This window comes from Uranotaenia lowii, chromosome 2, assembly GCF_029784155.1.
Source record: "Uranotaenia lowii strain MFRU-FL chromosome 2, ASM2978415v1, whole genome shotgun sequence".
Lineage (NCBI taxonomy): Eukaryota > Metazoa > Arthropoda > Insecta > Diptera > Culicidae > Uranotaenia > Uranotaenia lowii.
The window spans coordinates 407,018,602-407,042,465 of NC_073692.1; the positions used below are offsets into that span (position 1 = coordinate 407,018,602).

A 23,864-nucleotide genomic window follows, 5' to 3' on the forward strand; every position below is an offset into this window, starting at 1 on the left:
AAGTGTCTATTTTATTAATTAAAAATACGTTTTTGAATTTTTTCAAAAAATTTTTTGATTGTGTTTTGAGAAGTAAAGAACAGGAATTCTAATGCCACTCAAATTTTGAGATTTGGTCCACCCTATCCCGAGATGATCGGCTTTGAATATTGAGTGCGATTTTTTGAAAATGTTATAACTTTAGGTTAAGTTTTAAGTTCAAAACTAAAACATTATATTTGGGCAAAATACCTCCGAGATAGCTATTGCTCATTATCTTTCAAATGAGATCAGAAGATTTTCAATATGTCCTAAGACGGCTGAGATATGAACGATCAAAATTTGCATGTTTTTTAGTGGGTGATCCCAAACTTTTGGCCGGCAGTGTAGGTCGTCTATTTTTCCTGTGTATAGTTACCGGTGTATAGTTAGAGCATAGAAAATTGCCACTGGCTGGCTTGGCACTGGTTTCGGGGCATCAAGAACAGCTCCCTGCTGGCTTCCTTCCGTTCTTCCCGGGTTCCGATGCCTTGGATTCGTGTCGTTTGAAGCGAGCGGCGAGAAAAAGATACCAGAGCGCCATCCAGTTCAGTTCCCTTCGTGAGTTCAATCGGTTCGGTCGTGGAAAATCTTAACTGGTGAAAACTGACTGGTCGATAGACCATTTCGGTAAACATAGACATAGCATACGGAAAATCCGGGAGCGCGCGTTTTCCTCCCCCCAATGTCGATTTGTGTGGGTGGGTGGGGTTTTGTTGAAGGGATTGGAACGACATTGGAAAAACGATTTTCCTCCTCCTCTGCTGGTGCTGTTCCGTTTGAGGGGGATTCTTTTTTCCTACATTTCCATTCATTGGTTTTCCGGATGAAGGTGTTTCGGTGTGATCGGTGGTTGAAAAAAGTGGAAGGTGGATGGTCCATTGAAAATCTACCCGCAGCAGTAATATCGATACTTGACCACATTCTTCCATCACAGAGGAAAATACCAAGCGAGATTTCGCTGGAAAAGTCCCATCGTCGTCTAATGGCTTCCAACAGAGAGCAGATTTCGGGGCGGGTGGTCTCGCCGAATGTGGAAAATTTATTGTGTTTATTCGGGGAAAAATCACTTTCCATTCGGTCAACTCCAGACAGACAGTTATCTTAATCGGATCATCGCATTAGTGGCATTGCTCTAACTAGTTGTCATACCCACGGAAAAAGACACAGCAGTTGGCAGAAACGAACTTAAGTAGCTCCGGAAATAGGCCAAATTAGAAGGACAAATAACCTTCCGCCAAACAGCAGTCAGCCCTCCTACCCTCTTAATCCTTCTACCCCCAAAAGAAAATTGTGACGAAATTTGGGGATTGCATAACCCCAAGCACGATCGCTGCTGGTGAAGAAATCTCCATACACCAAAACAAGAAAAACACACTTTCTGGATCAAAAGAGAAAAAACAACGCGTAAAACCAATTGCATAACAGGATCAAAAATTTTCGTGTACCGAAAATATCAATAAGCAACTATAGACAGACGACTGACGTCGTCTGTCCCAAAGTTGGTCTTATCCCTTGCGGATTTTTTTTTCTCAATTTCATTTTTCCTCTCTAGTAGGTTAATTTTTTTTTTCAATTCATCCGCGATATTCGTAAACCGACTTCGTCGGTCGATGACGAAAATGACGGAAAACACGACGCAAAATAATGTTAAACGTGGTCCTAAGCCTATCTCTAGAGGAGCGGCGCAAAATGTAATGTGTGTGAAGTGGGGATGCTGTGACGTACAAGGACTTTTTTAGCGGATCTCCCTCCTCCCCCAGTTTATAATTGAAAGAGTGTGTTTTTTGGGTATCATTATTTTTTCTGTGGTTTTTCATACTGAATCTCTTGGTCAAAAACAACAACAGCAGCTAACCAAACGACCAGACCACGAAATCTGGTTGGGTCTAGTGTGGTTTTCTAACAACCAGCCTTAAGGATTCTTGGACCCTCTAAAGTGCCGGTGCGTTTGTAGTGGTTAAGTTTTGGTCCTGGTGGTCCGAGAATACGATGTTCCGGCGAAAAAGAGAGTCGAAGCATACGTGACCCTCCCCAATAATTACACTAGTTTACAACATTTTTTAACTAAGTAAACTGAGGATCACTTTGAAAATGTTATAATGGGCGCTGAATCCTAAAATTCAATTAAAAAAAGCTCATTAGAATAGTTTTCAAGTTAGGCTCAAAATACGAAATTTTGTAAAAATAAATAAGGTACCTTTACTCAGATTCAAATATCTCGAATTGCATAAAATTAATTTGAAAACTCTTTTTTGCATATTGATGATAGTAAATTTTCGATCGCTCATCTGAACTGAAATTTTGTGTATGATCAACAGTGTTGTTAATATTAGCGAATTCATGGTAGAAAAAATGATAACTTAGCGGAAGATCGTATGCAAAATTTCAGCAACATCTGACAATGGGGTTGGCATGCCTATGAGCTTCAAGCGTGAGTAAGATTTCAAGATATTTTGCTCAAGAGAAACAAAAAAAACTGGATTTTCATTAATAGCTCTTTTCTCAACCGGCCGTTTGCATTTTGTTAATAATTTTCTCAAATCCCTAATTGGGACAAATATTTCACAAGGAAGACTGCTAGACGATTGGACTTTAAACAGAAAATTTATTGCGGTTCAAAGATTGTATTTTGGCGCAAATTATCGTTTACACGAAATGAATACCTACAATTTTTGCATTGCGCTTAAAATATAGGTTGGTCAAAAAACTTCACGAATATTTTAAAACTTTGTAAACTAGTGTTAAGAATCAAAGTTTGATTCTTTCTTTAATCATACTGCAAGTGCTGCAAGTTCTTGAAATCGAGAAACAGAAATCAAAACTAATGAAAACTTATAATATAAAAGCTCCGTGAAAAATATCTCGAAAAGATTCTCTCTAATACAGGCGTGGTAAGCGGCAAAAAACCGTTACGAAATACCCGCAAATGCTTGAATTTCTATAAAAACTTGGAACTTTTCTTAGTAGATGTGCTTTTAAATTTTCAAAATTTTCCACTCCGTGGGGGTGTTCATTCAACAAAAAATTTATGTATCACTTTAAATATTAATCAATATTGGAAAAAGTCGGTTCACCAAACTCAAGCAGTTGTAACTTGCAATTCCCGGGACTGAATTATACCAAATAACTTTGCAGAGTTACTTAGAGTGTTGATTTTGAATTTGCTGTTAAGGGGGGGGGGGGGTGTGTTAGACCTTAACTTTCAAAAAATTGATTTTTTCATTTTTTTATTTTCTTATTGTAAAACATTTCAAGAATGTTGTGTCAAATTTTCAAGTCAATTGAAGCAAAACTGTAGAAATTATAGGCCTTTATCTCCTCCTATCTAATACTGCAAGAAAGCAAGAGCATAAACTTCAAACGCGTTTTTCTCGAAAGCACATTTTTAAAGTCCGTGGACATCGTCATTTGAAAACTACTTATCCGATTCTTTTCAAATTTGGAACACATTTTCTACATATAAAAAACCAGACCCCAACTTTTTTCTTTTTTTTTTACTTTGGGGAGATTTTACAGATAAAAAATTACGATTTTTTCGTGAAAAATCGTAGTTTTTACTTCAAACAGCCACAAAAATTTCATAAAATTTTTTAAGTTAAATAAAAACGTTGGGGTCCAGAAAAACATCTTTTAAAAATATTTTGCTCTGATATTTTGACTTCAGATGATTCTGTGCTGAGATACAGTGTCCACCGCAAATCCTGTTTTCTAAAAGGCATCCTCGAAAGTGCTCCGTCACCGGCTCATTTTTCAATATTTTTCTACAAAAAAATTACTAAATGTTCTTTTAACAATGCTTTGTATAATGCAAAAAATTTGAATACATTTGTTTGAACGATAGCTCTAGAAAAAAATCGTGAAAATGGTGTTGTTTTTACCCGTTAGACCCTACCCCTCCCCCCACCCCTTAATGAAATATAGGGACAACTTTTTTTTTATTGTCTCTAATTTCCCTCATAGTCTAAATTAACACGAGCAAATCGTTATAAATTTTATATTTGCTTTAAATGCTTTAATTCTCAGTTTTGTTTTGAATTTTAATGAAATGACAAATTTGAAAAAGTCATATAAGGGGGTGAATATGGTTGAAAGACTGAAATACTTGAAATATTTGTACTGCTGTCGTCATACATTTATTGCCTTCAATATGCATTTTTTTTTATTTGCTCAGATTTAGCAGAAAACAATAAAACAATAAACAAAAATCACTAAACTATAAAAGTACGGAATCCTATGACTTTCAATTTTCTATAATTTTTGTTTCTAGTGATAAATTGTCTTTAAAGTAAGAAATATAAATTGTAATCAAATTCTCCATCTCCGGCACAATTTTCCAGTAGGCGCTTAAGAAACGTTTGACTTCAATTTTAACTTTCTAACCTATCTTTTTGTCTTTCACCAATATTTCACTAAACAAATTCAATCGATATCAATAACAAGTGTTGATGCCGCTTAAAATTTATTTCTGATAAACTTTTGAGCAGCGAAAAGTTCTAAAATGTGTACGTTGACTCGATAATTCGGAACAGAGCCAATATTAAGCTGGACTTACCTGCGCCGGTACGGCCAATAATTCCTACTTTCTGACTACCACCAAAAGCGAAAGAAATGCCTTTAAGTACAATGTTCAACCCTTCTCGATAACGGACCTGGAAGTCTTGAAATTCCATACGGCCTGGCTCCGGCCAATCGCAGCTTCCTGTTTGGTTTCGCCATATTCTTTTATTCGTTCCACGGTCACAATTTTCGTTCCCACTTCCGAAGTCATACGGACCAACCAATTCGAAGAAACACGGTTGTTCCGTACTGTTTTGGCCGGATTTGGCATCTTGCCATTACGGTAAAAAGGCCATGGAGTGGTACGCCGCCAACAACGTGCAGGTGGTTCTCAAGGACAAGAACCCTCCCAACACGCCAGAGCTCCGCCCAATTGAGAAATACTGGGCAATTGTCAAGCGGGTTTTTTTTGTATAAAAAAATATTTTCTAAATCGATGAAAAATTATCAATTCAGAATCAGGACAATTCATTCTAATAAAACTTTACTTAAAGATAAAAAAGTTTATACGTATCTGAAATCGAAATATAAATTTGAATTTAAAAGTCCTTTTTTTTGTTTACAGCTGGTTTATTGAGAATTTTTACACTTTATAAAGTCATATCAGATGTCTAATGCCAACTAAATTTTAAAATCTAAAACAGTGCTATTTTCACTTGCGTTTACATGGAATTTATGACTTATTGCAAATTAAAATTCAGATTCTGAATCACAGCAAAGATTGTCTTTCACGAGTTTTTTCACCCTCAATTTTCCAACATTCTAATATTAATTATAAACTTAAAATAAATAACCTGTGTTACGGAATTCAAAAACAAAAATTTAAATTTAAGATACGATTTTATTAAATTTTGTTTGAAATGTATAACATCAAACATTCATATTACGGATGACCATGAAAAAAATGCAAGTACTTGCAAACAGAAATTGAATGTAAAGTATTCAAAGTAAGAGTTTAAATTTAAAAAAAAAAATCTTCTCAAGATTTCTAAATTTAAGCTAATGCGTTGAAACACATAAGATTCCAGCAACAATAAATCGAAAGAAGAGACGACGTGATATAACTTTTGCGTTCCCTATGGGTGTTAAGAGCCAAAAAGGGTCAAAAAAGAATTTATAAAAGCTGTTTCAATATGAAGGAATTGTTGTTCTCGATAGAGATTCAAATCCATCAACAGAACCCAATATCCACATTCAAAACTATAACACAAGGAAACGAAATTCCCATTTTCCGAGGTGCAAAGGATTTGAAACTTATTTCGACTTATTTAGGAGTACTAATTGCAAATTTGGAATTTTTTTATCAGCTCTTGTTTCCGGTATAAATTTTGAAAATACAAGGTAAAAATTCATTTAAAAAATTTGTGCACTTTCCAGCAAAATGATCAATTTCCATGAAGACTGTGAGTAATTTACCATGACTTCTGTGAGAAAAAATTATAGAAGTAAGTATTTTCCCCCATTTTGTAAAATACGGGAATTTTAAAAACATTTTGAACCAAAGTTAGTCTTGGATATTTTTATGATAATGCACAAGTGAAAATGCTTTTCAACGTTCAACAAAGTTGCGAAAAAGATCAAAATTTTCAGTATCAAATAATTAACAAAACAAACCTTCTTTTTGTGATGTAAGCAAAAGTTACCACAGCAAAAGAAAAATGTTAAATATACTTTTGTATCTTCGAAATAAGATTATCAAGACCAAATCTGTATTGTTTTTTTCTGAAATTGGCCACTTTGTGGCATTCTTCGTTGAATGAATAAAGGAAAATGAAAAGATTTAATACATTATTGTTGTCCATGTAGGGAGTTACTTTATCATTGATCGATTTCACTCTAAACTGCTAAGTTTTAAAATTACTAAACGCCAGAAAATAAGAAGTGATTGAAAAAATCTGACATAAAAATCGAGTTTGGGACGCAAAATTCTTACAAAATCAGTTTGCCTCTGTTTTAATTTTTTCCTTGTGAATTAAAACTATCCCGATATCAGTCGACTATTTTTTCGGCAACAAGGCAATGTATCATGCTAAACAGTCTGAAGATCTTTTAGGGATTTTTAACTAACACTACTGGATTTCAAGATCTACACCAATTATGTCGCCGATACTGCTTTCAGCTCATCTACACAATAATATTGAAATATTAAGTTAGAATTTAGCTTAAGGTTTAATATTTTGAATCTGAAAGCTAGGCTATTTCAATTGCAAATGATTGAGACTGTTCCCTAAAGAATAGTATTAACTTTCAGAACTAACCCTTCATTTCACAGTTTTTTATTATAATTCAATCAAAATCATTTAAAAATTTTGAAATTATGTGTAGGTATCAACATGAAGAATAAAAAAGAATTAATCACTTTTTTTTATAATTTTTGTTGCATTTGTGACTATTTGATTAGTTTTTGTACAAATAAAATTGTTATCTTATTTTGATCGCCGCTGGGATATATTCTTATCTAAGTTTGTGGCATATCGGCGAATTGAAAATCTAATTAGAGAGCAATTAAGACAGATATGAAAATTGATAGGTGGAAAGGTCAAAGCTAGAGCGCTTTGGGTAGAAGAAACGAATAGATGGTGAAACTGTGAGCTAGGGCATTGTTTCTTATCGACAGCATGACTGCTTGTGTGATTCTTTACCCAGCACCTGCTGGCTGTTTGTAGTAAGTGACGAAGAAGCCACATTGCTACCCACAACCAGCTCAGATGGGTCGAACACATGAGGTTGCGTTCGACCGGGCCACCATCTATTCGTTTCTTCTACCCAAAGCGCTCTAGCTTTGACCTTTCCACCTATCAATTTTCATATCTGTCTTAATTGCTCTCTAATTAGATTTTCAATTCGCCGATATGCCACAAACTTAGATAAGTACAAATAAAATTGAAAATTTTGCATGAAAACTTTAAATTCATGAGCAAATCAAATAAAATTTGGTTCCAGAAGCTTCATACTTCAGAAACTGATTTTGATATTCGTATTTTCTATATAATTTATATTTACATAAGTGCTGATTTTAAATATTAAGAAATTGAAAAAAAAACCACAATTTTCCATAACACCGACCTCCCCCCCCCCCCCCCCCCCTCTCACAACCCCTTCATCACCTTTCTCTCTCACAAATGATTGATTTTTCACCAGATATTAACGTTCTTTTATATTGATTGAATTTAAAAATTTGGAAAAATCGTCCCCCCCCCCCCCCCAAGAGCCAGCTCTAGGACCGCCCCTGCTCTAATATATTGTCATATCCGGCCCATTTTATCCATCACACTTTTAGCTTTTTCTTCCTAAATTCGGGCTTCTTTATTTTTTTTTTTTTTGCTATTTGGGATGTGCAGCCTTTTCTTACAAGCTTTCCCTATCAACTGACTTCCGAAAACGGATTCCTATTTCTTATCTTTCTGAAATCTTCTAATTCTCTCGTTTAGTAATTCGAGCCAAATGAAACTTGATGACCTTTTTTTTTTGGTCGTCAGTTAGAATCCTCGTTTATCCGCAGAATTCCGTTAATTTGTTCGATAATCCGTAGGAAATGCTGAAAGATCGTAGATTAATTATCATGAATTTCGAGGTAATGTATGTATAATTATTTTGTCAGAATTTTTCCCGCACGTATCCAGGATGGGCATATCTGAGCTATTTCATTTTAATACCTGATCGAGCAATCCGGGCCTTATGATTCCAAAATTTTTAACTCAAATTGCGGGTTTCAGTTCATATACCGGTATTTCGATAGCAACTTACTACCTTCTTCAGTGAGCGTTTTCGATTGATCGATCAATTAAAAACGCTCACTGAAGAAGGTAGTAAGTTGCTATCGAAATACCGGTACATGAGCTTTTCATTTACCGTGGTTGAATCAAAAGGAATCTTTCGATTGCTTTGATTCAGTTGAACCATTCAACCAAGTAGGCTCACAACACAACAGAGTTTGATAATGTTTTTGCCAGAAAATCTTCAACTCAATCGAATTTGAAATTCAGCTCATTTATTTTTTTTTAATTCATTTTCCTCTTCATAATTTTTAAAATACTTTTTCGGTTTTTTAAATGTTTTTTTTTTATCTACTGACAAGCAGATAAGGATCTTTGGTGAAATATACACTTTCTATGTACAAACTTCTCAAATCCTTTTCGGTCAGATGCTTAGTATTTGTTAACCAACTTTATTTTTTATTCAACATTTCTTCTACAAAATGCCTCTACAACATTCGTTCAATAGGAAAAAAACTAAATCTTCTAGTTTTACTCAAAAATAAAATAGAAACTATTTACACACTGGATGTTTGGATATTAAAAAAAATCGATGCAACCATGTTTTATTGCTGTTATATTAGGCAACAGCCTACTTGATCCATTAGCTACTTATATAAGGTTCCAATATGAGTTAATGGCTTATTTATCTGAACATATTTGTTCAGTTACTGATCTCTGATATCTCGTGCACGTGGTTTTTATTGGTTTGAGGAAAGTTTGGTTGTTTTTTTTTCGAATTTTTTTTTCCCGAGGTTTGGTTCAAAATGTTCCGGAGACGAGACATTTTTGAAATGCTCAATGAAAAAAGTCACAAGGTCTAGAATAATAGAATAACCTACCTTCAGAAAAAAAAAATGAGCAATCGTGTTTATAGACTGTGAAAGAAAAAAAGCTGTGAGAAAAACAATAACAAGAGAACGATCCAAAATACAACAAAAATGGAAACGCTGTAACCGCACAGATACATTATTTTTTGAGAAAAAAATCTTTGGCTTCAAACTAAAATAAGTTTGGACAAAGCTATCAATGAAGGTAAATATGAAGTTCTAAATTATTTTATATAAGAAAAAGTCCTACGATACAATCAATCAATCAGGTCCTCCTGAAAATAAAAAAAATCACATACATTTCTCTTTAAACAAATTTGGATCCATTTGCATTATTCATTCAGAATTGTGCAGATATGAAGGTAACATTTATATGGGACCCCTCCATTTTTGTGAGAGGAGGGATGCCAAATTATCATTTAACTAAAACCTAAAAACCCTTACATGAAAATTTTCACGCCAATCGACTGAGTAGCTTCCAAGTTCCTAAGGAAATTCGGCAAAACAAAGTTATCTAGATCAAATTTCACAACATCTAGATGAAAATCAAATTAAAGATTTTGATCAGGTGAACAACTTTGCCCAAGACTTCAAACCAGTAGGATTTGATCTGAAAAAGTTATGAGGTTTTGATCATCGATTGGTCAGGTCTTCCCCACTGTGAACGGGCAGTAGGGACGACTTTGAAAATCACTGCTCTATATCATGTTCTCTTTCTTTTTTTCGAAAAAAAATCCAAAATAAAAAAAAATGAAGTTGTCTAAGTTGGACCAATCAATCACAATGCTGAGTTTCTCAATTGAATTTCCATTCCAATTATAATTTGAATGGAAATTCAATAGGGATTTTAATTTGGCTTTGAAATTCGAATTGTAATATTTTTAACTGATTTAACCGAAGCTTTTTACTATTGAATGTGGCAATTCTGTTTTACAGTTATTCTCCGCTGAAGTAAATATCCTGAATTCAGCTTAGAATTTTTCAATTCATCATAAAAATTTTCACTATAAAAACGATTTATGAGTGATTCTCTTATCATTAATATTTCTTAGTTTTTTATCTTTTTCCCCAGATTCATTAAACTAAAATCTTCAGGTCATGATTTGAGGGTTCCAAATTTTTTTAAAAAAATCTAAATTTGTTGCCTGTGACTGGTTGGGAAATCCTTATCCAGTTTATTATTCTTGTTTTCAGTTCGGTTTATCATTGCGACAAAATCCTGGTTCGAATCTTGGTTTTGCATTCAAAAGTAAAATAAGATTCATGTTCCGTGTTCGAAACTTATCAGTCCGGAATGTTAAAAAAATTTAAAATAACAAATCATTTTTAAGCTTTGGATTTGAAATTCACACTCTTCTTATGCAGAATTGAAACTTATAAAAAAAATACCATAATGGTGATCCATAATTTAAACTAGTTGAATTAGTTTTTTATATTTAGGAAGAAAATATTAAAACAGAAAATCAAATATTCAAAATCAAATAAGGGATATCTGAAAAAAGATTGTGTCTGTTCTGTTATGTTCATTATTATTGGGCATTTTTATTTGAAGTTTAGGTTCAGAAATCGATTTCAAACAAGGAATACAAAACTTTTATTAAGGTTCAAAATACAGAATTTAGATTCAAAAATAAAATTCAAAATTCAAGATCTGATTTAATATTCAAAATAACGTTCTTTAAAAAATCAAAATTTTAATTTTTAATTTTTTTTTGACAGGATTTCACAATCCCGAAGAGGAAATAAATAAAGTGTGGAGTAATTTATGTAAATTTCGATGAAAAATTCCAATTTCTGAAAGGTTAAAAGACCAAAAAGCAAATTTAAGAAGATGGAAGTTATTTCACCTTTTTTTTTTTGATTTGATTGAATTAAATATTTGATAAAAAATTACTTGATTTTTAAGTTTTGCACAACGATATATTATGCAGTTTTGTTTCATACAAGTTTCCGTTCAATTAATTCAAATTTATTTGTTTTTCGCATTATTTTTTATTCCCCCCCTCGCGATGTTCCAACTCCGAGTGACAAAAGAAGTATTTGAAATTTGTTCCGGCCTAATGAAATACTCTCAACATAATTTTTTTTTTTACCTTACTTTATGTATGCATTTTTCAAGCAATAATGTTATAGTAATAAAATTGTCACCAAAATCCCTCCTCTTGAGGCAGATCTCCCTATGGCCCTGATCCATTTTGTTTAAGGATTTCATTTTTCATCCGTAATTTGTTTTTCGAAACTTGATTGGAAATTGCGATTTTAATTTGAGTCACTAAGGCCGGAACAAATTTCAAATCCTTCTTTTGTCACTTAGAGTTGGAACATCGCGAGAGGGGATAATAAAAAATAATGCGAAAAACAAACAAATTGGAATAAATTGCTCGAAAGTTTGTATGCAACAAAATAGCATACATGATATAGTGCACAAAACCTATAAATCAAATTTACATAAAATACTTCAAATCTTATTTACTCCCCCTTCGGGTTTTTGGGAAATTTCGAAGCGGGGTGACAACAGATGAAATTGATATCTGTTCCAGCCATAATTGTTGTATTGAAAATGCCATATTTTAGGTTCCGAATTCTTAAACCGTTACATAGAAGTGTATATGCATGGAATTTGATTTTAATTCTATTGTTTTATTTTTAAATTTTGTTTTCTAGGTCTGAAATTGTCATGTTACTTGTAAATTGTTAAAAGGAAAATATTTTTCTTGCTCTCGATGAAGCACATACCCGGCAATCAATGATAAAACTAAAAAATTATTAATAATCTATCCTCAATTTTTCTAAACCAGATAATTGTAGTTTATAAAAGAGGTATTACATATAAAAAGTGAATTTAATTTTGCAGTTAACAGCTCTAATAATCGCTTTCATTTTTGATAAGTTGCTTAACTTTTCCGCACTGTTAGCACGTGATGGACAATTTTTATCTGAAGATACCAGAAACTACCTTCTACGCAGTTGTTACATGAAAAAAAAATCGAATCATAGGAGCTCTCAAGAAAAATGTTCCGGGACCCCCGAAGGCTTAATCCGGCCCTGATGACGATTCAAGGAGGGAATATTGTCGATGATAATTTATGAACAAAAAACAACATGTATCAAAACGAAACCTTGTTGGGGTCAATTCATTGTATTTAATACAGACCAGTTTTTAAGATTTTTCCTGAATTTATGCTTTAAGGTTTAAGCAGACATTCCAATATGATCGTAATGATCATTACAATATACTGAAGAACTGAGATATTTGCGTGTACGCTGAAACAGCAAAAAATAAATTAGTGCCAAAACTTGACACATTAGAGCAAGTTCACTAGTGTTGGGAAAAAGTGGTAGATATTTTGACACCTGTAGCACATTTTGAAAATTTTACCAAGCAAAAATGTTTTCAAGATCTTTAGGCGTTGTTTTTTTTACAGCACTGTTTCTATTTCAGCCGAATGTGATAGAAATATTGCTATTTTTGCATCACAGCATGCGAAAATAAAACACGTGTTGTAAAAAAACTGGAAGGCGACAAATCTTGAAAACGTTTTTGCATGGTAAAATTTTCAAAATGTGCATAAAGTGTTGAAATTTCTACCACTTTTTCCCAACTCCACTGAGCTTGCTCTTAGGTGAGTCACTTTTTCTTTCATTGTTTCTCCAAAAAACGAAACTTTATGATCTTAGAAGAAGCTAAAATTGCTACTTTTTTTTGTTTATTTGTGACACTTTATCAACGTTTTGGCATTCGTGTCAACAAAATTGCTACTTATGTTTCCCTTTTTTTCCAACACATGAACAATGAACCACTTTCCATGATGTGAAAATATAACAAAGAATGTCAGTATATCACTGGCATTTTAAAAAAAACGCAAAACTTTACTCAAAAAGGTTTAGACCTTTCGAATTTTTATATGATCGGTTTAATTAATTTGTTTCAAATTTTTTAAACTAAAAACCAAAAAATTATAGTCTCTTGCTAAGGATTATTTCAATAATTGAAAAATAACATTTTTAAAACAAAACTTTGTCTGTTCATCAAATTTTTAATTTCTTTGTAAATCTTTGTGAAATTCATAGGCTATAAGGGTATATACGGACGATAGTATTGGCGAAAAATTGGCCTCAGCCATAACCTCAAACTTTGATTTGCTGGCGGCCTCACCAGTGATGCTAGGTGCTTTACTAAAATCAGTATTTGTTTGATTTAAACTAATTATAATATTTCTGAATTGATTAAATTTTTTAAATGTCAACAGCTAAACGTTTGAATTCACTATGAGGCGTCCCAAAATGGATGAAGATAAGCAATATTTTTCTAATGAATTTTCAATGTGAATTTAAAACATCTGAAATATGTTTTCATATACTGCTTGATAGATTAAAAATATGTTTCTATCTTCTAAACGAATGCAAAATCATTAACTGTTACACAAAAAGTAATTTAATGAACGCCCGTCTATGTTGACTTTGAAAATAATCTCCTGCAAGCTCTGATTATTTTAAACAAATCCACATAATTCGCTACATCGGTTAAGTGTGCGATACAGGCAGTTGTTATTCCGTTCAGATAAATGTTGCAATCAATTTCTACGCATTTAATTGCATTTCATTTATTTCTAGAAATCTACGGGAATATTGCAAATTCTCAGTACTTATGAAAAGGTTTTTAAATAACAATGCAATTACAAAATATAATCATTTTCCAAATATCAATGCACTTGGCACCCCTGAATGCCTAAAAAAATCAAAACACGAACACCGTGTATCGTTTTTCCACAGGGCGAATTTGTCGATATTAGCACCGGAAAAACGCGTTTATCGTGCGCCCTTCTCAAAAATAGATTCTGTTCTTCCATGGTTTGAGGTTAGGGCTGAGGCCTCCTGCTAAGGTGGTGTTCGTGTAAAACTGTCAATATATCCTAATAAGTTTGAACAAATAAAAACATTCTATTTAAACGAGATTCAATCGAGCTTTGGAATCTAGCATTGACAAATCTAGAATTTAGAACTTGATTTTCTTATTTTTTTTTGTTTTTAAAATTACATATTACAACGTTAAAAATATTTTGAAACTCAATTTTTTTCAATAATTTTCATTTAGCATACATGATAGGTTTTTTGGCAGACGAATTGTTGTTTATAGAATTTGCAAAAAAAAATTCCCGGAATTTATCACTACTCCACTAGTGAATTCTGTCCGAAACGTGTTTGCGTATTTGCAGGTTTAAAAAAAACATTATCTTTCTTATACTTTTACAGTTTTTAAGTTTGGTAAATATTTTTAGTAATTCGATTAGTTACTCTTAAAAGAAGAAGCATTATCGTGGTATGTTAGTAAGTTTATCATATGGATTTTGATACGAATGGGCTGACTTAGTTGGAGATTCAGTCACAAAACAGATGCAATGTGTTTTTTAAATCTTGTTTTATAATCGCTAAATTTATATAAGAAATTCAAATAATTTTTCCTAAAATGTGTGATTCCAATCGAACATCAAAAGAAGGAGTCAAAATTTATGCGCCCAACCCGGTCAGGTTAATTATGCATCCCACAATTCCCCGGTCGTCGGTCTAGCACACACCTCATGACAATATGCCTGATTCCATTAGGGCAGAACGTTCCCCGATTGTTCCTGTATGAGTGAACCCGGGCGCTGAAGGACCTTCACAACGCGTTGCTGCTGGCTGGGGGATGGAAAGTTCCACCCTTACAGCGATGAACCAACACGCAAACAATCTCAAAGCTGGATGAAAGAGAAAAAGAGAATAAGGATTTCGCGAACGGAAATTTTCTCCACCAGACAAACGAACGTAGCAACACAAAACGAGGGGTGAGCGGATGTAACGGAACGGTCGAAAATGTGCCGAGCAAAACAAAAAAGTCGGGCGAAATTCACCCACCAAACAAACTCACGTGCTTCGCGATGCCGGTAGCTAATTTTGACAGATTTTTCGATTTGCCCTGAGGTTGTGGTTGAGGAATTCGGCAGTTCGACTGATTTAAAAAATGACATGTGGGTACCTATGGGGATGAATTTGTATTGTGCGGATATCACGAGATGCGATTGCGGTTTACAATTCATTGAAGAATAGGACAGAAAAAAAAACCCCGGAATGAATTCAAAAGCGAACCGACCATTTCGGTGCAGTTGTATACTAGGTCGTTACTCGTTTAGTCATTCGTTATTATTTTCGACCTGGTTTAATGAGCTGTGGCTATCATATGGTGTAAACATTGAGCGAGCAAAGCTACTACTAAATAAGTACCGGTTTCACGAATCGATAAAACGTGCACGAGTTTCCTCTAAACTGTCATGTGGTGGAATGCCGCAGTTCTATGGATACGCGATGATAAGGGGGGATAATTTTTCCTGCTCTCATTCCACCCGCGAGTAGGTTGCATTTTCCGCAAGAGCTTACAATTTGATTGGACAACGCTGCGCCGCCGTTTGTGGATGATTAGTGAATGAAATCAAGTAATTTGATTTATTTTCATTCATACAGAAGTTGATTGCTTGAACGGAAATCTCCTTTCGTAAATCAAAATACGATACCAAGGACCAGAGAATTACAACTTCATAGATATATTTTAACATTAATCCAATAAATTCTGAATTGTTAAAGCCTCGTTTAAAAATCTGTACCCTCATTTTTTAAACCCAATGAAACACAAAATTCGGTCACGAACCTGATTTATTTTTCAGTGAGGTCAATCAAAAAACAAATCAAGGAGGCCTATCGCTAACTGTTGAACAACAACAATTTCAAACAAAAAAAAATATATTGATTCAAAATTCATGTTGTTTCAATTACAGGACACATTTTTTTTAATTATATTATAAGCTGTTGGATTAGTTCGGCTACTGTCGGTTTCTCAAGCCAGTGATTTAACAGATTCGTGTGTGAAAAACATTTTGACACTTTCCACTGAAAAATGCAACACTGCTTACAATTTTCACCCGGAGCGCACATTGGAGTCAGAATCATACTAAATTTTACATTAACATGATTAATAACAAAAAGATAACTTTCATCAGTAACATAGATAAAGGTATGGGATTTTGCGGTTTCAATTAGCAGAACCAAATATAGCGGGAAAATTTAGCGACAAAATTAAACCGCTATCAAAAAGTTAGCGGACTTATTAGCTTTTGTGCCAAACACTGGAAATTACGATGCTTGCACAAATTGCTTCAACCTTAAACATTCATAACTTTTGATCATTACGATATTTTTCATTCAAACATACGTTGAAAGTTAGATTAAGTATCCTTCTACAGTTCTATAGATCTACAGAAATTTGACTTGGGTAAACTAAACATCGAAAAATTGACAGGATCAAATGGAATCTTAACTGAGCATTTTTTTTTCAGCATATGGAACTTCAAAATGAAAAGATACTTTGAATTTTCCTGTTCCTATTCATCGAAAAATTAACACATTGCGGACGAAATACGAGAATTCTCGTTTTTTTTTTGCTCTTCATACTTAAAGGGTGCTCGGATAAAATAGTGTTCAAACTAAATTGCGTGAAAATCGATTATATGTTTATTTAAAAAAAATTAAAAATATCTTTTCATTTTGAAGTTCTTAAGGTTCTGCTTAACTTTCGCCCAATATTTTCCGATTGGGCAAAGTTCTGGTGTGTTGGGAGGATTCTCATCCTTGTGCACTCCACTCCATGGCCTTTTTTACCTAAAGGCAGGATGCCAAATCCGGCCTGAACAGCACAGATAAGTTTATAGTTCGGATCGTTTTTTAGCTTGCACGGTTGAAGACGATATTCCCAACTTATTGGCGACATCCCGAACGGAGAGTTTTGCTTAAAAGTGCTAGCCACTCTTCTGTTCGTCACTGCGGCTCCCAGATTTCAGTTTCCCCGAGATCCCGGCATCCTTGTTGTCGAAATACGTTTCCCAGAACACTTTTATTACTTTGGTGACGCTTTATTTCGCCACATTCAACGATTTTGCTATTTCTGCGTGCGTGTTGTTTGGATTTTCAGGACGAATGTACAAAATTCTGATTCGTTGCTGCATTTGCTTGAACGCCATTTCGAAAACTAAAGACCTAATGTCAAAAGCCAAATTGAAGCAACATTGTACACACATAACTACAAAATGAGGGGTGTTCAGGTTTTTTATATGAATGATTAGAAAAAATACGGCGAATTTAAGTTGATCACTTTTTGATCCGAAAATCCTTTAGAAGCATAAATCAAATGTTCTATAGTTAATCATTCAACTACCTTCGACAAAATTGAACCCAGAACTTACCGCAACTCAAAGAAGCTAAAATTGTGGAATTTGTTACAATGATTTGTGAGATATAGAGTGCCGAATTTCGTTGTTTCTCGGAAAAGATTTTTTTTGCGGTCCGTAAAGTGTTAAACTAACAAGTCAAAAATTACGTGAGATACAGCCATGGGTATAAAACCTCTATTAAAATAGAATTATTAAAGTATTATGAAAAAATAACGACAAAATTAAATCATTCTTACTCTACTGAAAAATTGTAAATAAAAGTAAATACGCCTAAAATGAAAATTTGAAATATTTACAAATAAAAACTTATTATATTCCCAGATGATTTAGCTTAATATTTTTATTCTTCTTCTATCTGATTTTTCAACAAAAACTAAAACACAGTCTATATTTAGATCTAGAGAAAGATATTTCGGTTTTAATTTTAGAACAAATATGGTTTCAGGATGAGTTCGGTATTTAGAACCTCCATGATCCGTCTACTCTAATAGTACAGCTTCACTTCCATCTGTACCGTTGAGTAGTCAACACGTACGCCGGAGCATGCAGGAACTTTTTAATCAGCACTTTTCAGTGCTAAAATAATTTTCAAATTTTTTCATCGGCCGGCGCGAAAGCCGGAAGAAAAAGAATTGCCGAACCTCATTCAGGTCCATCGGCCAAAAAAGTTAAAATTTCCAATTCATTCGATTTCCTTCATAACATCGGTGATGAGAGAATACACATATTTAATTCTGATAAGAGTAATAAGAAACCTTCTTCTTCTTATATTCTTGAAAATGAAAAGGTTCCACCAATTACGGTCACGGTTCCTGACTTCAATGTCTTTCGGAAAGGAATCGTTACTTCCGTCAAGGATGTGAAAATTTCATTTCAGATCGGTCGAAGGGGAGCTGCTCGTATATTGGCGGAATCTTACAAAGATTTTAACACTATTTTAAATTACATAAATACCAAAAAAAATATCAACTTTTCACGTACGATACGAAAAATGATCGTCCATTCAAAGTTAATACTGTCTAAGTCAGAAGGACTAAGACCTAGAGCAATCCCCCCAGTTCTTGGTCTAGAGCCACGAAAACTGATCCGGGGTGGGCACTACATCGGCCTCTTTTTCGGCGACTTGACTGGCTCTCGACGGCAACGGAGGCCTTCGAGGGCGGTCTTGGGCAAGACAAGGACTTCCACTGGATAGCAGTAAAACACCGGTCATTTAGTTTAAGAATTGTATTGTTACAATCCTCGTGTCGTGTAGTGTGAAGTGTGGGCCGGCTGACGAAGGAACGCTGCTTCGACGATGGCTGGTATTGGCTGATGTGGGTGGTTGGTTGGACGGATATACGGATTCACAGGTGGAGGACGGAACCCGTGATCGACTGAATCGGCTACTGGCTCAACCAACGGTGAACTGCACCGAACGGTTAGCTGGAGTAATGTTTGGTTAGGTGGCCTTTCACTGGGTCGCTGGCTGGATTTGGCGGACTTACCAATCCTTGGTACCGCCCTTAGTAATGGTCAGATGTACCTTTAGACCACCTGGCCTAACCTAACTTCTGCCGGAATTTAGCAGGTTAAAATAATGGGTCCTAGGACAAACATGTGGGTTTACCAATGGTCGGGGTCTAGTTTTTATGGCAAAATACCTGATTTTCTCTAATTCCAAGCGTAATTCTTTTTATTCCACTGTTAACTATCCTAAGTGTTAGATGTGGACACCGGCTGTTACTTATATCGCACTTTGCCAGACACTGCGTGATGAGATATGTAACGACTTATCAGCTTGGCGTTTCAGAGTGGAAAGACTTAGCCTTAGACTTCTTTTTGCGTGCAGACCCTTACCGTTGTCTTTTTCTTATCCTTTTCCGTTCAATAATCATTCATGACCAACATTTTCCAATTAAAAAGCCTCTTGTACTGTTCCTTGATTTGTAAAGTGTTTTCATGTGTGTATTGTGTAAAACTATTTTCTCCTTTCAAGTTGACCGTTGGGAGTCCCTGAGCTGTTAACTTTATTTGATTATAAATGCTAGAGTGAATTTTAATAATAACGTAAACGATTTTCCTAGAAGCGACGAAGATTAAACATGCTACATACAAAAAGAACATTTAATAATTAGACTACATAAACTAGATTTGAAGGACGTTATTCTTTCGAGCTCGGATATTTGTCGCTTGCCTACTTTCAGGTGCCAGCTAAGCTTAAGGTGGAGTGCGTTCACACTCACCTTCGCTTTTCCTGAGTGTTCTTAGTGTGGTGGTAACGCTCAACCGGTAACAAAGTTGTTCTTCGTGGTCTTACTGACGATCAGACACCGAATAAGATCACAACTGAATGAAATTGTTTGCTTGGTTTTGCCCCAACCCAAGTAATTACAATAAGGAACAGGGTCAACACAGATAACATAAGTAGTGTTGGCTTCGCTCCAGAACTTTATCTGATTCTTTTTAAGAAAGGTCAGATGAACAATTAAAAATTTCTAAAAAAAAGCTCGACTTATGTTTTATCGAGGGTAAACTTTCAACCATTTAGAAAATTCTAAATGCCTTTTTGGTGTTGATAAACCACAATCAGAAATTTTCATGTGTGTGAATTGCGCAGGTAGTCATTTCTCCAATTCCATAGACTGTCCCGTTGGGGCCAAAATTTTTCTTCTCCTCCTTCCTCTTTCTCGTCTTCACACGTCAGGCCGACAAACAATCTGCCTGTTCGCGGTCAACCTTGGAATCACGTCTTGGTAATGCTCGAAGTGATTTTAATGTTATCTGGGTTGATTCAGCACAACAAACTCATTGTTTGGTGTTCTCAATGCAAATGCGAAGTCTTGGGAAAGTTCAAGAAATTCAAATAACTTCCCTTCTTCTTCATTTTTAATCCAAACAACTTGGTTGATTTGGGTGATATTTCCGAGAAAAAAATTGAAATTGAAAGCAAACTCTACTGTGAACCTTTCAAACTATTTTTTATTAATCTAACAAAATTATTATGACTGAGCGATTCCCTCATGGATCCAAATCGATTTGTAATTATTATGAATTGGAACGCTAGATCTTTGCTGGTTAACCAAGATGAATTATTTTAATTCTTGACAACTCAAAACATAAATATTGCTGCCATCACTGAAACTTTTTTAAAGCCAGACAATAACTTGAAAAGCAATGTTTTCTTTAAAATTTTACGAAATGATCGACTTGATCGACAAGGTGGGGGTGTAGTCGTCTCAAATTTAGACTTCTTCCTTCTTTCAATTCAAAAGGCTTAGAAACAATTGGAATTGAATTAGTCAATTAGTTACACCCAAAACTCAGCTTTCACTAAAATCATGAATAATCAATATCACAGCGTAATTGGCACAAGAAAAGAATGCGAGCGATGATGATTCGATTTGAGAACGCCGCTCAGCACAACAAGTGTGGTTTACTGAAAAAAACAAAAAAAAAAATCAATTCCAACCTGATTTTTCTGGTTCAAAGTTAACCCAGGATGTAAGCTTCATCATTTCACGTCATGTTAAGGATAAGCAGTTTGGTAAAGTATTACAGCTCAAATATAAAATTCCTCAGTTCTAGAGGAACATATTTCAAAAACCACTTTAAAACCTTTGGAACGCTAGAAAACGTCTAAAAATGCAGGAATCTATTCAGATCGTTTGTAAAAGCATTATTGTTAACATTTACGCAGTAAATTTTTAGAAATAACCTTTATTTTGCTAGAAAAACATAAGTAGTACTTTTCTTATTTCGCACATTTTTCCATATTTTCGTTCCTCAACGCCAATTGCTTCATCCAAAAAAAAAGTAAACTAATGTTTGACTTATCCGTTGAAGAATTCAAAAGAAGTTGTAGAAGAAAATGTTGGTGATTATAAATCATTCATATTCTAACAAGCAAAACACATAGTGATACAATTCTTGTTTCGCTCACTGTAGTTTCGTTTTCGGTCAAAACGAACGACAGAACTTTTGCAGATTTTTAAAACCGAATTAGGTACCCGAGTTGTGATTTGAAATGTTGTACGGAAAAACGAAAAAATTAGATTAGAATTTTGATTTTTCTTGAATATTTTGTTCTTACACGATGCAAATGAAAACATGGAGCTCACAAAAAAAATCTTTGGCTAGAATTTGGCCGAAGACAAAAAATAAGTAAATAAATCAATTTAAAAAAAGACAAATCGGTAGCAGTAGCGAAAAAATAGTCAGGTTATGCCTCAAACAGAGCAACAAAATTAGGAAGGGTATTTCGGGGGAATATGCACCTGCCAAGGGAAATGACCGAGTATGCGGAATACATAAGCTTAACACCCGAATACATTGCAACATGTACTTCGTATTTCTATCTTCAACTCATATTCTGTCAATAATATCACATTTTATTGTAAAAACTATGAAAATATTCGATTTTTTACAAACACCTTTAAAAACAACCTTTGAAATCATTGAATGTTAAACGCCCCAGTGTAGGCAAATGATGCTCCAAAACATTGGATCGAAACGACTCAAAAACAATACAAAAATATTTTTCCAAGTTTATCTACATATAACAACAAGTGGTTTATGAACATTTCTCAATGAAAAAATGAATTTTTTTTTGTAATTTTTGACTATATTTTGAACTGCGTCTGTTTCAACCAAATTTCTCTGCTGCTTTTTGGCGACAAATTTCGATTTCCAGTGCACGTTTTTTGCTTTTTTAGAACACATTTGTGTAAAAATAATCCACTAAAAACTTTGCAAATCTCCAAAATTTATCAAAATATATTCGCTGGCGTTTTACCCCACAAGGGCATTATTGACAGAAGTACCAAGTTTCGTTTTTCTTTTTGTGATTAGTGTGCCTTACTTTTTCTTTGAAATTGTAGTTTCAAGAACGGATCCTTCATGCGGTTAGTTGGCAAGGTTTTTTTTTAATAATCCGACGATAAAATGTTGCGGATCAATTTCAACAAAAATAAATGGTACGCCAAATGGAGCTCGTCAAGAAATACGATATTTTAAATGAGTTTTTCTGTTTTGTACCACTTAGTGCACCTGTATTCGTGGTCCAAACAGCCGGTTTAGAACCAAATTCTGACCCGAGCAACCGCACTGGTGATCCATTATACAAGTTTCAATTAAATTTTTTTAGATCTGGTATATCTGGATTGATCCAAAACTGATGAGATTTGGATCCAATTTGACGCAGTTCTAAACCGCAGATCTTGACTATGTTTTTGCATGGGAAAAATTTCAAAATGTACTAAAAGTGACAAAATTTCTACCACGTTTTCCTATCACCAGTGAACTTGCTCTGATGGGAGATTAAAATCGCTGTTTTTCAAAACAGATCTGAAAAAACCGAAAGGATGCATATATTTGATTGCTCTCAGCGGAAACAAACTTAGAGAATGGTTGGTATTGATGATTTGTGTGCTTCCGGCTGTTCTAGGTTCTGAGGGTGCCGCTCTGTTCCTTAAGTGACCTCTTTTCCTTTGAGGAAAAAATCAGGCAGATTCTGTGTGTGGAAATATAAACAGAGAAAAATTTTAAAACAAAATGTCAATCAACATTTTGAACTATTTTGTTCGTTTGCGTCGTGATTTATTTCCCTGAGCCAAATTTTGTGTTTATTAAGGGCGTTTTTATTTTCCAAATAATTCATATTATAGGTATTCACTGTTCAAAATCAAAAAAATTCTGAAAAGTTTTCGGGAGAGTGTTAAAAACTATGGAAAAGTTCTCGACTCAATTCACATAGAAATTCCATAGAAGTTAAAAATAGAACCAAAAAGTTCGTTAGGAGTTCAGAATGCAATCAAAAGCTTCGTTAGGAATTCAAAATGGAACCAAAAAAGTTCGTAAGGAGTTCATTAGAAAGTACGATGGTTGAAATTGATATTCAAACTACACAAGCCACTTAGAAGGCACAAACATGAACTATGATATTCATGTTCGTTCAGAAGTACAAATCAAGCAGAAACGAAAATTGGTTTTCATTTCTCTCGAGTACCTTTTATTCAGCCAAATGTGAACTTTCAATGTACAAGATTAAGTAATTGTGTGATTTTTGGTTACTTGGGCAGATATAACACGGCATGGATGTAGGATGTGTTATTTTGTAACTTTTTACGAATTTCAGAAACCCTGTTATCTAAAATATTTCCTTTTTGGTCAAACGAACGACAGAATTTTGCAGATTTTTTAAATCAGATTTAGCTACCAGGGTATTGTTCGAAATTTTGTACGGAAAAAAGGTTTTTCTTGAATATTTTGTTCTCACGCTAAGCAAATGAAATTCCAATATATGAAGCTCGCTAAAAAAATATCTGGCTACAATTTTGTTCAAGACGGCAAAACGATAGGAGAAGCAAGAAAATAGTTAACTACAACGCCCCAAACAGAGCATTCTTTTTTTTTTCATGAAAATAAATTCAATGAAATGCTCTGAAATCAAAAACTTTCTTGTA

General features: G+C 34.2%; 1 protein-coding gene across 9 annotated transcripts in view; it reads left to right on the forward strand.

Annotated features, from left to right (window-relative positions):
• The first annotated feature begins 579 nt into the window (after positions 1-579).
• LOC129749106 (sodium-dependent neutral amino acid transporter B(0)AT3) overlaps positions 580-23,864 on the forward strand; it is a 157,710-nt gene continuing 134,425 nt past the window's right edge. For 4 of the 9 annotated variants that reach the window (XR_008737927.1, XM_055743971.1, XM_055743983.1 and 1 more), the window contains exon 1: positions 580-648. The gene's annotated coding sequence lies outside the window, so the exon portion shown is untranslated. Of the gene's footprint in view, positions 720-867; positions 888-23,864 lie in introns of those variants that run through there. The other 5 variants (XM_055743973.1, XM_055743976.1, XM_055743980.1 and 2 more) reach the window with 5 other exon arrangements.